Raw genomic sequence first — 13,877 nt, forward strand, 5'->3', positions numbered from 1 at the left:
GTACCTGAGAGGTGATGGGGAGGGCTGGGAGGGCTGGGGTTGCTGCTGCTTGAGCAAGAGAAGAAACACGACCGGAAATTGCATTTTGTGAGCAATAAACGGGTTTTGGACTTTATTTCTCCCTTTGACTGATTTTGGTTTTTCGGGGTATTTTGCCCCAAGATTTCCTTTCCCTGGACTTACACCGGGGTTCTTGCTCACGAAGCCGAAGAATGAGCTTTACAAACAGTCAAGGTAGGGGAGCAATGTACAGGCTTTTATTTAGACATAAAGTGAAAGGACAGATCTCCCAGCTCACGCCTGGAGGGGACAAGAGAGCCCGGGGTAGTGCCTTGTCTAAGGGTTTTATAGGCAGTTGAGGATATTTGGGAACGTGAAAAAAAGCTTAGGGGTGTGGACTTGCTAAGTTGTCCCTGAATATTAAAAATTAACTTAAGATAAGGAATTTCCTGCCTTGATTTCTCACTGGGATACCGGCATCTTGGTCTGGGAGCACATCAAAAGGCTTCCTGCTCGGCCCCCAAGGTGAGCTGAGGTATTGTCCATTTGCTAAAGAATCCTGCCTCTCAAACTTCCTGTGTGTTAAAATGCAATCTTATCTTTAATTCCTGCCTTTTACCATGCCGTCTACAGCTGGGTCTGCATGCTACATTAGTTGCTCAGTTTGCAAAATAACCTCGTCAGATCTGAAGGAGGAAAGACAGCACATAGGCCTGGGCCTTTTAGTGTGCTAAAGTGAATCTTATACATGATTACAAATGATTAGCATAATAAAACATGTGCTACTCCTCTTTATCTGGGGAACATTAATTGATCTCACTGAAGAATGACTCTAGAGCTTAATGTTCAACATAGAGTTTTAGTAGGGGTGGGGGGTTTCCTTGCACATAGTTACATTGCTCTGACTGCAAATATCTTACCTTGCTTTTTCCGGAGGCCCTCACCGTACTCTGCCTGACTAAATCCACAGTCCCTGTCTCAATATTACAAAGAACCCTGTGTAAATAAATTTGACAACATGTATAAAGTAGTGCAACATCTCATAAATGCAAACTACCATAACTCACCCAATATGAAACAGACAACTTTCAGTGTCCAACATATCCACAATCACTTTGAGTTGAATGACCCAATGACAGTTAAAAAATTGAATTTATCTAAAACCTCCCAATGAAATAAATCTCAAGGCATAGAATTCTATCAAACGTTTAAAAAAGAACTGACATAAATACTGCACAATCTCTTTCAAAAAACAGAAGAGGATGAAGCACCTTGCAATTTATTTTATGAAGTTCATAGCTATTTAAAATAAAAAAACTAATAACCAAAAACAGAAAAAAGGAACCCATCAATATCCTTCAAGAATATAGATGCAAAAATTCTTAACGGAAGATTAGTGTAAGATAAATTCTGACTGAAATAAGCAGGCAAAGAGAGGCAACAAAGGGCCAAGTAGTTTATTTGAGCACAGTCCCGGGCGAGGTTCATCAGTCTACAGAAATGGAGGCTGGGGAAGCTGCGCCCAGCAGTGCAGGCAGCAAGTTTTTAAAGGAGGTAGTGGGAGGCAGAGCAAAGGTATACAGTGGTGTGAGGATTGGCTCCCCTACGGCAAGTGGGGGTCTCTCATTGGCCTTTAGACGGGTACTGGAAAGTTACCATTACTCTTCTAGCTTGGGGGAGGGCTCTAGTTAGGAACTCCTGGAATGTTGTCGCATCAGACCCTGGAATGTTGTCAGACCGGAAACTGTTGGTCTCTTCGCCTTGTTTGTGAGGTCTGAGCTTGTCCAGTAGGCTCACCCCTTCCCCTGGTACCTCCAGCCTTACAATTAGCCTGTAGAATTCAGCAATATATAAAAAGATTTTTTCACTATAGCCAAGGGAATTTATTCCAGGGATGCAAATTTTCAGTATTTGAAAATCAATGTATTCCTCCAACATTAAGATAAAGAAAAATCACATGATCACATCAATTGATACACATAAAGCACTTTATAAAATTCAACACCCAGTTCATAATTAAAAACAAAACAAAACAGAAAAATAGAAATAGAGGCAACTTCTTCAACTTGATAGAATATGTGGGTAAAACTGCAATATTTCCAGAATCTCTCGCCTGGCCTCATCCCATCTCCATATCAATAGAGGTATGGAGAGAATAGGGGTGTTTACAAGGGGTGGAGAGAAGCTGTTCTTTCCTTAGTGCATTTCTGTATCAATTGGTGTTTACAAGGTGGAGGGAGGCAAGCACTAGCCAGGATGAGAAACGGGAGAGTGGGAGTAGCTGCAGGAGAGAGATGAACACAGCCAGGTTTTTTTGTAAGCAACAAACGGGTTTCTCCCACTTTAGTTTTTCCCTCGGCTGACTTCAGTTTCACTGTTTTATTCGCCGCAGGCTGGAAACATGCTTTCCCCTGAGAGCTACAAATATCTGCAAAAATCTACAGTCAACATTACAACTAATGGTAAAACTAAATGCTTTCTCCCTAAGACAGGGGAAAAAGGGAGGGATTTCCTCTCAAAACCATTCATATATACCACAGTGCTGGAAGTTATAGCCAGGGTAAAAAGGTAGAAAAAAGAAATGCATAGAGACTGAAAGGAAGGAAAACTGTCCCTTTTTGCAGATGACATAATTGCCTACACAGAAAATCCCAATAAATAATCAAAAACTCCTAGAACTAGTGAGTTCATTAAGGTTGCAAAATACAAGATAAACATACAAAAAATAACTACATCTACATACTAGCAATGATCATATTGACACCAAAGTGTCTACGTTTGGTAAAATACACTACCCTTTATAACCATTCAAGAAAAATGAGTTATTTAGGTATACATTTAACAAGACCCAGTAGTTGGATGCTGAAACTAATGAAACTGGTGAAAAAAATAAAAGTACTAAATAGAAAAAATACATTGCATTCATGGATTGGAATACTCAATGTAGCAAAGAGTTCAATACTTCCCATGTTGATATACAAACTTGATTCAATTCCTATTAAAATACCAGCAAGAATTTTTGTAGATACAGGCAATATTTTTCTAAAATTTATATGAAGGCTAAAGAAGCTCGAAAGGCTAAAACAATTTTGGAAGGAGCAAAATGCTCCATTTCAAGACATTTATACAGCTATAGAAATCAAGACTTTATATTGGTAGAGGGAAAAACAGATCAAAGGAACACAAGAGAGAACCAAAAAACTTTTCACACCTATACAAATGTACCCAACTGAGTTTTTTATTAAGATGCAAAAGTAATTCAATGAGGTAAAGGTAGCTGTTTCAACAAATGGTGCTGGACCAATTCAGCATCCATTATTCACTCTGCTCCTTGTTCCTCCTCACCTGCCCCCAACCTCCCACCCCCACCCCCAGATAAAGACCCTGGACCTAAGTTTCACACCTTATACAAAAATGAACTCAAAATCAATCAAGGGCATAAGCTTAAAATGTAAAACATGAAACTTTAGAACAAACTACTGAACATACAAAAACCTGGATGACTCTCCAGAGAATTATGCTGATCGAAAAAAATCCCAAACGGTTATATGCTGTATGATTCCATTTATGTAACATTCTTGAAATGCTAAAACTATGGAAATGGGGAACAGATTAGTTGTGAAGGTTACAGGAAGGCAGCAGAGAGGAAGTAGATGTGGTTGTGTAAGGTTAACACAAGGCAGCCTTGTGGTAATGGGAATATTCTGTATCTTGACTGTTTTAACATCAGTGTTCTAGCAGGGATATTATACAGTTTTGCAATATGTTACCGAGGAGAACTGGGCAAAGAGTACACAGGGTCTCTCAGTATTATTATTACTTCTTAAAATTGCATGTAAATCTACAATTATCTCAAAATTAAAATTTAAAAGTCTTCAAAAAATGTAAAGGAAAAAAACAGACTACCAAATAATTCTGCATGGGATATTTCTGAACTATACAAAATGATAATTTTATTGTTTTTCTTCTTTCTTTTCGGTGTTGGGTAATCAGTTTTGATGGAAACACTAATAAAAAATTATTTGAACAAAGTAATGCTGAATCACTACCGGTCTAGTGAATTAAATTAACAAATATATAAAATATTCATTTAAAACTCATGAAAATTGACATTTCATATTACTGCATGCAAAAAGATGTGCATATTCTTCTGAAATTTTAGGCAGCCTGCATTCAAGAACATTTTGCCTAAGAACCACCTTGTGAAGGACTTACACATTATATTAAATTTTTTCCAGCAATACCTCATGACATTGTTGATCTTAGTTAATCTTATAAGCATTTTCATCAGCGTCAAGGGAAATTACATTGAAGTTAGCATCTGTTAGAGATGGAAATCTTAAAACTCTTTACAAAAATAATTAGCTAGACACTTTTAGACTTCTAGTGTTCTTTTTTTTTAAGAAAAAAAATCAAATGCATACAAACATAGTCTTCCAGCTGTGATCTAGATCAATTTAATATCTCTGAGTCTCAGTTTCCTCATGCATAAAATGGGATACTTTCTATGACAAATGACAAAATAACAGAATAGAAGTAGTAATAATATCTGACAGAGAACAGTTATTTAATAAGTTTCAATAATAACTGATAGTTCCAGGTTAAGACATAAAGTAATAGAGCATAGGTAGAGACTAAATCATATTGCTCTTTAAAATCTCTTGACCCAAAGAAAATTTCTTTTGGAAAAGGTAACAGATGGTAGTTGTTGTCTCCACAAAGTAGCACAATCAGAGTACAATCAAAAGGTGGTATCTGAAAATCTTCTCTAGTGTGGACTATGTCACAGTACCTGTGCTGTGGGACACTTCTGATGATGTTGAAGACCACTGACAGTCATCATGTGGTGAGATATCAAGAACTGGAGTTCTCCATGTCCTTGCATGTTTTAACTGTCTTTTCTTTTTAGGCAAAACAACTTTATGATCATATAACTATCACTTTGGAGTACACATAGTGGCTTCAAATAAAAAGACACTGGCAAAATTTACTTTGCACATAATTTCTCCTCTGCATAATGTTGATATTAGATAGTAAAGGCAGGAAAAATAGATGCAAAGTTGTTAAGAATAAGAGGCTGAAGGGTGAAAATGCCTGGGTTTAAAATCCAGTCTCCACTACTTACCAGCTGTTAAGACCCTGGACAATTTACTCCTTGTATCTATGATTGAATTTCCTCATCTACAAAAAAGAGGCAAGAATATTATAATACATATGAAGTTCTTTGCACAATACCTTTCAGATATTAAAAGCACAATTTATGTAAGCTATTAATAATAATCTTAGCTAATATAATTGCTCAAGTATAAAAGTGATTATTACTGAAGTGCTATCTAAAATATCCTTTCTGACAAGATGAGAGGATTAAAACATAATTAAACTGCAAAAAGGCTACTAGCATTGAAATAAGTTGCATGCTGTTTGGTGGTTTACCTTAATATGGTCACTATTCTAAGAGACATTTATGGCACTCTGCTCCATAAGTATTTGATGAAAGTACCGTAATTTCCTTTTTAGCTCATTGACAGCTGTTTTCAAGCATAAAATCAAACAAGAGGGTTATATTTAATAATCTTCACATTCATGACTTTCAACAATTATTTATCTATGTAGGTTAGCCAATTCACAGAAACAATTAATGAGAATTTTATAAACATATGAATTTGTCTCTTTACAGTCACAAAACTTATCTTTAGAAATTAAATTATAATGAACAAACTACATTATGAAACACTTTAAGATTAGAAATTAGATCTCTAAATATTAAAACATTTGGGCCTGGGAAGGAGCAATTAACTAAGAAATTCTATAATTGTAAGTAACAGCTGCACAGTCAATATTTAATCACTATATTGTGAGACAGTTCAGTAGTGGAAGACAGGATTAACATATTGCTTTAAAACATTCCATTACTTTCTGCATCTGTTTACTGATAATAAAAGACACAGCTGTTCTACACGAAACACGCCAACAGGTGTAAAGTGCCAATTTGGCATTTTTCATAAAAGTTACTCCTTATTTCCTTTTGGAATACTCTAAAATTATACTCTAAGCACAGTTACCAATAACTTAAAGACTTTTTTTATACTCACTTGGATTATTCTAGTCATTGAGAAAAAGATATGCTTCTTTCTCCATGAATTCAGGATTATTTTTAAACAGTACATATCCTGAACTAATTATAATTACCCCAGATGTTTTCCATAAAAATGGTCATACATATGAACAGGGCTTTTTTAGCAACCGCTCTATCTCAAATTTACTGCAAAGAGCATCGAAATTATGAAGCAACACTGTATCAGACTCACTATATTTAAACTACAAATGAAGCTTAAGCTTATAATTTATTTTGACAAGTACTCCAGCTCATCTGTTAGCCATATGTATTTAATCCAAGGACACCATGAGGAAATTCAATATTTTTATAATAAATTCTCAGCAATTTGCTCACCTAAAGCATGTTAAAGTAACCCAAATTTGTGAGCACCTTAAATGTAACTAAATAGTTTTGGGTTGTTTGTTTGAACCCAAATTTGTGAGTACCTTAAATGTAACTAAATAGTTTTGGGTTGTTTGTTTGTATTTAATACATAATATACAAGCATCAACTTAAAATGTCCTGAGTAATAAAAAAAAAGAATTACTACATTCTAGTAATATAATAAACCTGAATAACTAATTTCTTAATTTTATAAATTATAACTGATATTATAGGACAATTAAAAATGAATGTTTATGAAAATATTAATGTATTGGTGATAAGAACACTGAGAAATATTTTGATTTGTCCATTACATTTACTTCATTATATAGAACTTGGAGAGTTAAGGAGAATATCAAAGGAGTCCAAAGCATCTCAGTAGCTTTCTTCTCCTAAAGAACGACATTTGTCAAATTACGTTAGAAAGAGAGGTTCACTAACATATACATTTAAAGAGTCTTGAGACTATGTCTCTATTTTGAGATATACACCTGAGGAAAATAATATAAAACATACACATTTCACTTATTTAAACTATATAAAGTATTCAGATGTTCTCCCCAACAGTTCTTTTTCCTTGTTAGCTCAGGTATAGATGATTTTAAATTCATATAAGACACTCTATAGCTTGTCAGTAAACTGTCTTCAACCAGGTCATTTGGTTACAACAGTATTTCTGGTCCTTCTGGAAACAAATTTTGATCAATGAAAATTCTATCAGCTGTTGCTTAAGTTTTTGAAATAAACATAAGAAAATTTTTATATCAAATAAATAAAGCAAAACATGGTTATTGTGAAATCTGTAAAACTTAACTCTGCCTTTTATGTGGTAAAATGATGACATTACCTTAGAAACATACCATGGGATTTTCTGATTTATAAATCAAAGAATATAGTCAATAATACAAATCATATGACACTGAAATTAATGATTTGTTTGTATGGACTTCATAAAGCCATCAGTCTTTGTAAATTTAATTACCTTACATAACCATTTATCGAAGCTATCTTTTTTTATCACATTTAATTATCAAGAAGAGAGTTTGTTATTTGGAATTATGTACCTGCTATGGTGTACCAAATAAAAAAGGAATCAATGCACACTTTAAAGGACTTTTAAATTCCTTTCCCATAGAAGATTATATTAAATTGTTTAATTTTTTACTATGAATGGATATACATATATATTCAAATAATTACATATTTATTTTGCCTTCTTATATTCACAAGGAAAAGTGGGCTAACCAATTTGCATTAAAAGAAATAGTTGAGGTAAGTATAAAAGAAAAACTAGTAGTAGAAAGAAACAAACAGAAGCTCCCTTAGAAAACTCATATTCTAAACTGCTTGCAAAATCAGGGAAAAATAAGACAAAATGGAAACCAAGAGACAAAATGACTTGTCAATTTATTAAAGATAGCAGGAATGACAGTTTCATGCCTTTCAAGAATCAGGTTTTAAAGAAAATACAGGATGGATGTTTCTATTAACAAAAAACTAATTTTAAAAATCTGTATTGTATAATTTTAGTCATATTTCTAGAGTAAGCTAAACTTAGTCAAACTTCTATATGAAACTCTTGATTCTTTGTCTAGGACATGTAAGTACAGTCAGAATCATGAGATATTGGCATATGTTTTTACATTACAAAGGACTTGAGCTGTCACTGAAGTCCATCTAACAATCAAGTAATGAGTTACAGCTGTACCTTGAAAAATTTTAGGATGGTAAGAGATTAATAAATTCTCTAAATCTCTTTTATAATTGAGTAAGTAATCTTACTGCATGTATCGTGTACGTCCATCTCAAAAACCGATGTATTTCCTCCAAAACTAGTTATAAACACGTAATTACAATCATATTGTTAGGTAGAAAGACAGACATGAGCAGCCGGGGAAGGGGAAGATGACGTTCAAGAAAAAAAACCCACCCAAACAGCCCAGGTAGGGGCTCCCACATGAAGACAACAAATGCTTTGTAGGGAGAGAATTTCCTTGCCTATTGGGACCAGGCCAAACTGTTCCCAACCAGATCCCAACATGGGCAAACTGAACAAAACTAAGAACTGCCCAAACCACACCTTGTCGTGGGAAAGGACATGCACACTGAGAAAGATGGCTATATAGGTGGACTTGTCAATCAAATGACCCCACCTTGTCAATCAAAGAAGTGCCTCCTAGCCATAATGTAATATAAACACCTCCTGCCTAAAGGATCGAGGCCTTTGTCTACCTTGATTCTGGTCCCTCCTCCCTTGGAGTGTATTCAAATAAAAATTACACTCTGCTCCACTATTGTGTTTCTGCCTTGCAATTCTTTGTTTTGGTAGGGACAAGAACCAAGAACAAACTCAACCCAAAACAATAGGTTTTAATAAAATGCTATGTCAAGACTACCAAAGCTCAGCTTCTTTGTTCTGTAAAACTTCAAAAACCCCAGTAATTCCTAAAACCCCAGTGTGGTTATCCATCTGGTAAATTCTGAGGGAGTTAATTAATAAGTCTAAGTAATGTGTTCTTCTTTCACCTTCTAGTATGCAGTATTTCTTCAGATGGAGTAAAATTCTTCCCATTCATTCTCTAGCTTTCAAAGATTCAAATAAAAGTTTGCATCAATGTGTACAATGTATACAGAGTGATACATGGGAAACATTTAGGAAGGTTATATTGGAAGTTTATCTTAAATCCATGGAATGAATTCTGCCTCACCTCAACTTAAATTGTGAACAGTGCTTACAAAGGAAACAGATATTGAGGTATGGCTTATGTTAGATTATGTCCAATCTCTAGTGAAAATACTAAATTACACAAAATAGTGTTTATAAGTACCTTTTAAAAAGTTCATATGCTACATATCACCTTGTTTTACACCCCAAAATAAAAATTATATCCTCTTTTCACTAGAAGTTAAATAGCTTTTATTGCACTGTATCAACTTAATTTCTGATTCCAATTTTAAATACTGGCTAACAGTAATGAAAAAATGGTTATGATTCAATTCTTAATGGAATAAGACAACCATAAACATAGAAATAGATTACTCATGCATGTTAATCCAAAGAAAACTATTTTAAGTAGTAAATAAGTGAATTTTAAAGAAGTAGAATTTATTGATAAATACACAGTATCAGGTTTTGTCAAATTATTACCTATTAAAATCAAAAGGGATTGTCAAATTATTCTAGTACTACCTGGTTTTAATTTTTCCAGGTTTTAAAAAGCAATAAAAAGAAAATCAAATGTCACACATCACATGTTTACAAACAGTGGAAGATCATCAATGCATTAGTTTGAGAGTCTAGGGGAGGGGGCAAAACAAGAGAGGGGGTAGGTAGGGGGAGCCCTTAAGCTCAAGCTGACAGATTTTTTGTCTGGTCAACTCTGAAAGATTCCAAATTTTAGTACAGCTGATGAGAAAAGGATAGTGCGAAATGGACCTGTTGGTTTAAATTCAGATTGGCTGGCTCAGGTTCACTTTTAGGAGTATTCAGGTGAGTGTAACAATACTGTGTCTCAAGAGTACCATGATACTATTATGCCAAACAAAAAACTACAAAAAAAAAATACTCTATCCAATGCTGATTTAAGGCTATAAAAGTCATCCTTAACCCTGTTAAATTAGTTTCTAAAAACACGATCTTGTTCTCTGAGATTTCCTATGAAAAGTAGATGGTATTAATTAACACATGGCTTTTATGTAAACAGTGCTTTTAATGTTTGTGCTGTTAAAATATTTCATTTGCATATTAATCAATTTAGCAAAATTTCATAATACAAAGATAAATGTCTGCCTTATCCATTTCAAATGATAAACTATTGAATGAATAAAATTTGGATCAGAAGCCTAAATTCAGAATAGGTCCATATACATGAAACTGATCCAAGCACAGAGCTAAAGCAAAACATATTTATTCTAGATATTATATTTGTACTATAGAAGCCATTTTTATTCTTGAAAAAACATCTTAACAAAATTCAAAATGTAAAATGATTACAATTATCACTACTGAAATCAGTTACTCAAAGGGTTTGAGGTACACAGAAAATAGTAATAACTATTAAGAAAATACCAAGTTTTTGTATATAAGTATTATAACTTACCATTTCAACATTGACTTCTTTGCCTAAAAATAAAAGATACTTCAGAAATCAAATTATATTAAAATATGTCATATAATGGGTCCAATTTTAAAAAGTGGGAGAAAAAAACCACTATTTACACAAGTAATCTAAGCTGTTCTTTATAGCTATCCTTATCAAGCATCTACTATGTGCAAAGTACTGTGTAGAACTTTTTACATGGATTATTTGTGACTGTTAAATCATCTCTATGAGACTGGCATTTTCCGAATTTTATATATTAGGTAACTATGTGACAAAACTGGTGCACTTTGGAGAATAAAGACAGGGAGCAGTAATTGATAATCAAAAAACTACCTAAGAACAAAACACCTGGACCAGATGGCTTCAACACTGAATTTTATCAAACTTTTAGTGAAGACCTAATACCCATCCTCCTTAAAGTTTTCCAAAAAGTAGAAAAAGAGGGAATACTTCCAAACTCATTCTATAAGGCCAGCATCACTCTAATACCAAAACCAGGCAAAGACACCATTAAAAAAGAAAATTGCAGACCAATATCCCTAATGAACATAGATACAAAAATACTCAATAAAATATTAGCAAACCAAATTCAAAAATACATCAAAAAGATCATCCATCACGATCAAGTAGGATTTATTCCAGGGATGCAAGGATGGTACAATATTTGAAAAATCCATCAACATCATCCACCATGTCAACAAAAAGGGCAAAAACCATATGATCATCTCCACAGATGCCAAGAAAGCATTTGACAAAATTCAACATCCATTCATGATAAAAACTCTCAAAAAATGGGTATAGAGGGCAAATACCTCAACATAATAAAGGCCATATATTACAAATCCACAGCCAACGTCATACTTAACAGCAAGAAGCTGAAAGCCTTTCCTTTAAGATTGGAAACAAAACAAGAATGCCTACTCTGGCCACTTTAATTTAACATAGTTCTGGAGGTTCTCACCACAGCAATTAGACAACACAAAGAAATAAAAGGCATCCAGATTGGTAAAGAAAAAGTCAAATTGTCACTGTTTGCAGATGACATAAAAAACCCTAAAGAATCCACTTCAAAATTACAAGATCTAAAATCTGAATTCCGCAAAGTTGCAGGATACAAAATTAATACATAGATATCTGTTGCATTCCTATATACTAATGATGAGTAAGCAGAAAGAGAAATCAGAGAAATAATTCCATTCACAATTGCATCAAAAAGGATAAAATACCTAGGAATAAACCTAACCAAGGTAGTGAAAGACCTATACTTTGAAAACTACAAGACACTCATGAGACAAATTAAAGAAGATACCAATAAATGCAAACACATCCTGTGCTCATGGATAGGAAGAAATAATATTGTTAAAATGGTCATCCTGCCTAAAGCAATCTACAGATTCAATGCAGTTCCTATCAAATTACCAAGAGCATTCTTCAATGAACTAGAGCAAACCATTCTAAAATTCGTGTGGAACCACAAAAGACCCTGAGCAGGCAAAGCAATCCTAAGAAGGAAGAATAAAGCTGGGGGGATTATGCTCCCCAACCTCAAGCTCTACCACAAAGCCACAGTAATCAAGGCAATTTGGTACTGACAAAAGAACAGACCCATAGACCAATGGAGAAGATAGAGAGCCCAGATATAAATCGAAGTATAAATGGTCAATAAATGTACAATAAAGGAGCCATGGATATACAGTGGGGAAATGACAGCCTCTTCATCAGCTGGTGTTGGCAAAACTGGACAGCTACATGCAAGGGAATGAAACTGGATTACTGTCTAGCCCCCTACACAAAAGTAAACTCAAAATGGATCAAAGAACTGAATGTAAGTCATGAACCCATAAATCTCTTGGAAGGAAAGATAGGCAAAAATCTCTTGAATATAAACATGAGCAATTTTTTCCTGAACGCATCTCCTTGGGCAAGGGAAACAAAATAAAAAATGAACAAATGGGAAACTCATCCCATTCTCTTGGGTAGGAAGAATTAATATTGTCAAAGTGGCCATCCTGCCTAAAGCAATATACAGATTTGATGCAATCCCTATCAAAATACCAACAGCATTCTTCAACAAACTGGAACAAATAGTTCTAAAATTCATATGGAACCATCAAAGACCCCGAATAGCCAAAGCAATTCTGAGAAGGAAGAATAAAGTGGGGGGTATTTCGCTTCCTAACTTCAAGCTCTACTACAAAGCCACAGTAATCAAGACAATTTGGTACTGGCAAAAGAACAGAGCCACAGACCAGTGGAACAGAATAGAGTCTCCAGACATTAAACCAAACATATATGGCCAATTAATATATGATAAAGGAGCCATGGATATACAATGGGGAAATGACAACCTCTTCAACAGCTGGTGTTGGCAAAACTAGACAGCTACATACAAGAGAATGAAACTAGATCATTGTCTAACCCCATACACAAAAGTAAATTCGAAATGGATCAAAGACCTGAATGTAAGTCATGAAACCATAAAACTCTTAGAAAGAAACAGGCAAAAATCTCTTGGACATAAACATGAGTGACTTCTTCATGAACATATCTCCCCGGGCAAGGGAAACAAAAGCAAAAATGAACAAGTGGGACTATATCAAGCTGAAAAGCTTCTGTACAGCAAAGGACACCATCAATAGAACAAAAAGGCATCCTACAGTAAAGGAAAATATATTCATAAATGACAGATCTGATATAGGGTTGACATCCAAAATATATAAAGAGCTCATGCACCTCAACAAACAAAAAGCAAATAATCCAATTAAAAATGGGCAGAGGAGCTGAACGGACAGTTCACCAAAGAAGAAATTCAGATGGCCAACAAACACATGAAAAGATGCCCCACATCGCTAGTCATCAGAGAAATGCAAACTAAAACCACAATGAGATATCACCTCACCACAGTAAGGATCGTCACCATCCAAAAGACAAACAAAAACAAATGTTCAAATGTTGGCGAGGTTGTGTAGAAAGGGGAACCCTCCTACACTGTTGGTGGGAATGTAAATTAGTTCAACCATTGTGGAAAGTGGTATGGAGGTTCCTCAAATGCTCAAAATAGAAATACCATTTGACCCAGGAATTCCACTTCTAGGAATTTACCCTAAGAATGCAGCAGCCCAGTTTGAAAAAGACATACACACCCCTATGTTTATTGCAGCACTATTTACAATAGCCAAGAAATGGAAGCAACCTAAGAGTCCATCAGTAGATGAATGGATAAAGAAGATGTGGTACATATACATAATTGAATATTACTCAGCCATAAGAAGAAAACAAATCCTGCCATTTGC

The 13,877-nt window shown here is 34.6% G+C and overlaps 1 protein-coding gene across 1 annotated transcript in view; it reads right to left on the reverse strand.

The window, feature by feature from the left end:
* Window positions 1–1,445: 1,445 nt before the first annotated feature.
* Window positions 1,446–13,877, reverse strand: part of PMS1 (PMS1 homolog 1, mismatch repair system component) — a 111,755-nt gene continuing 99,323 nt past the window's right edge. The window contains exons 16-18 of the transcript XR_012123635.1: window positions 10,582–10,604; window positions 5,126–5,181; window positions 1,446–1,831 (exon numbers count right to left, since the gene is read on the reverse strand). The gene's annotated coding sequence lies outside the window, so the exon portion shown is untranslated. The remainder of the gene's footprint in view (window positions 1,832–5,125; window positions 5,182–10,581; window positions 10,605–13,877) is intronic.

This window comes from Manis javanica, chromosome 12 (genome assembly GCF_040802235.1).
Source record: "Manis javanica isolate MJ-LG chromosome 12, MJ_LKY, whole genome shotgun sequence".
NCBI classification, from domain to species: Eukaryota; Metazoa; Chordata; class Mammalia; order Pholidota; family Manidae; genus Manis; species Manis javanica.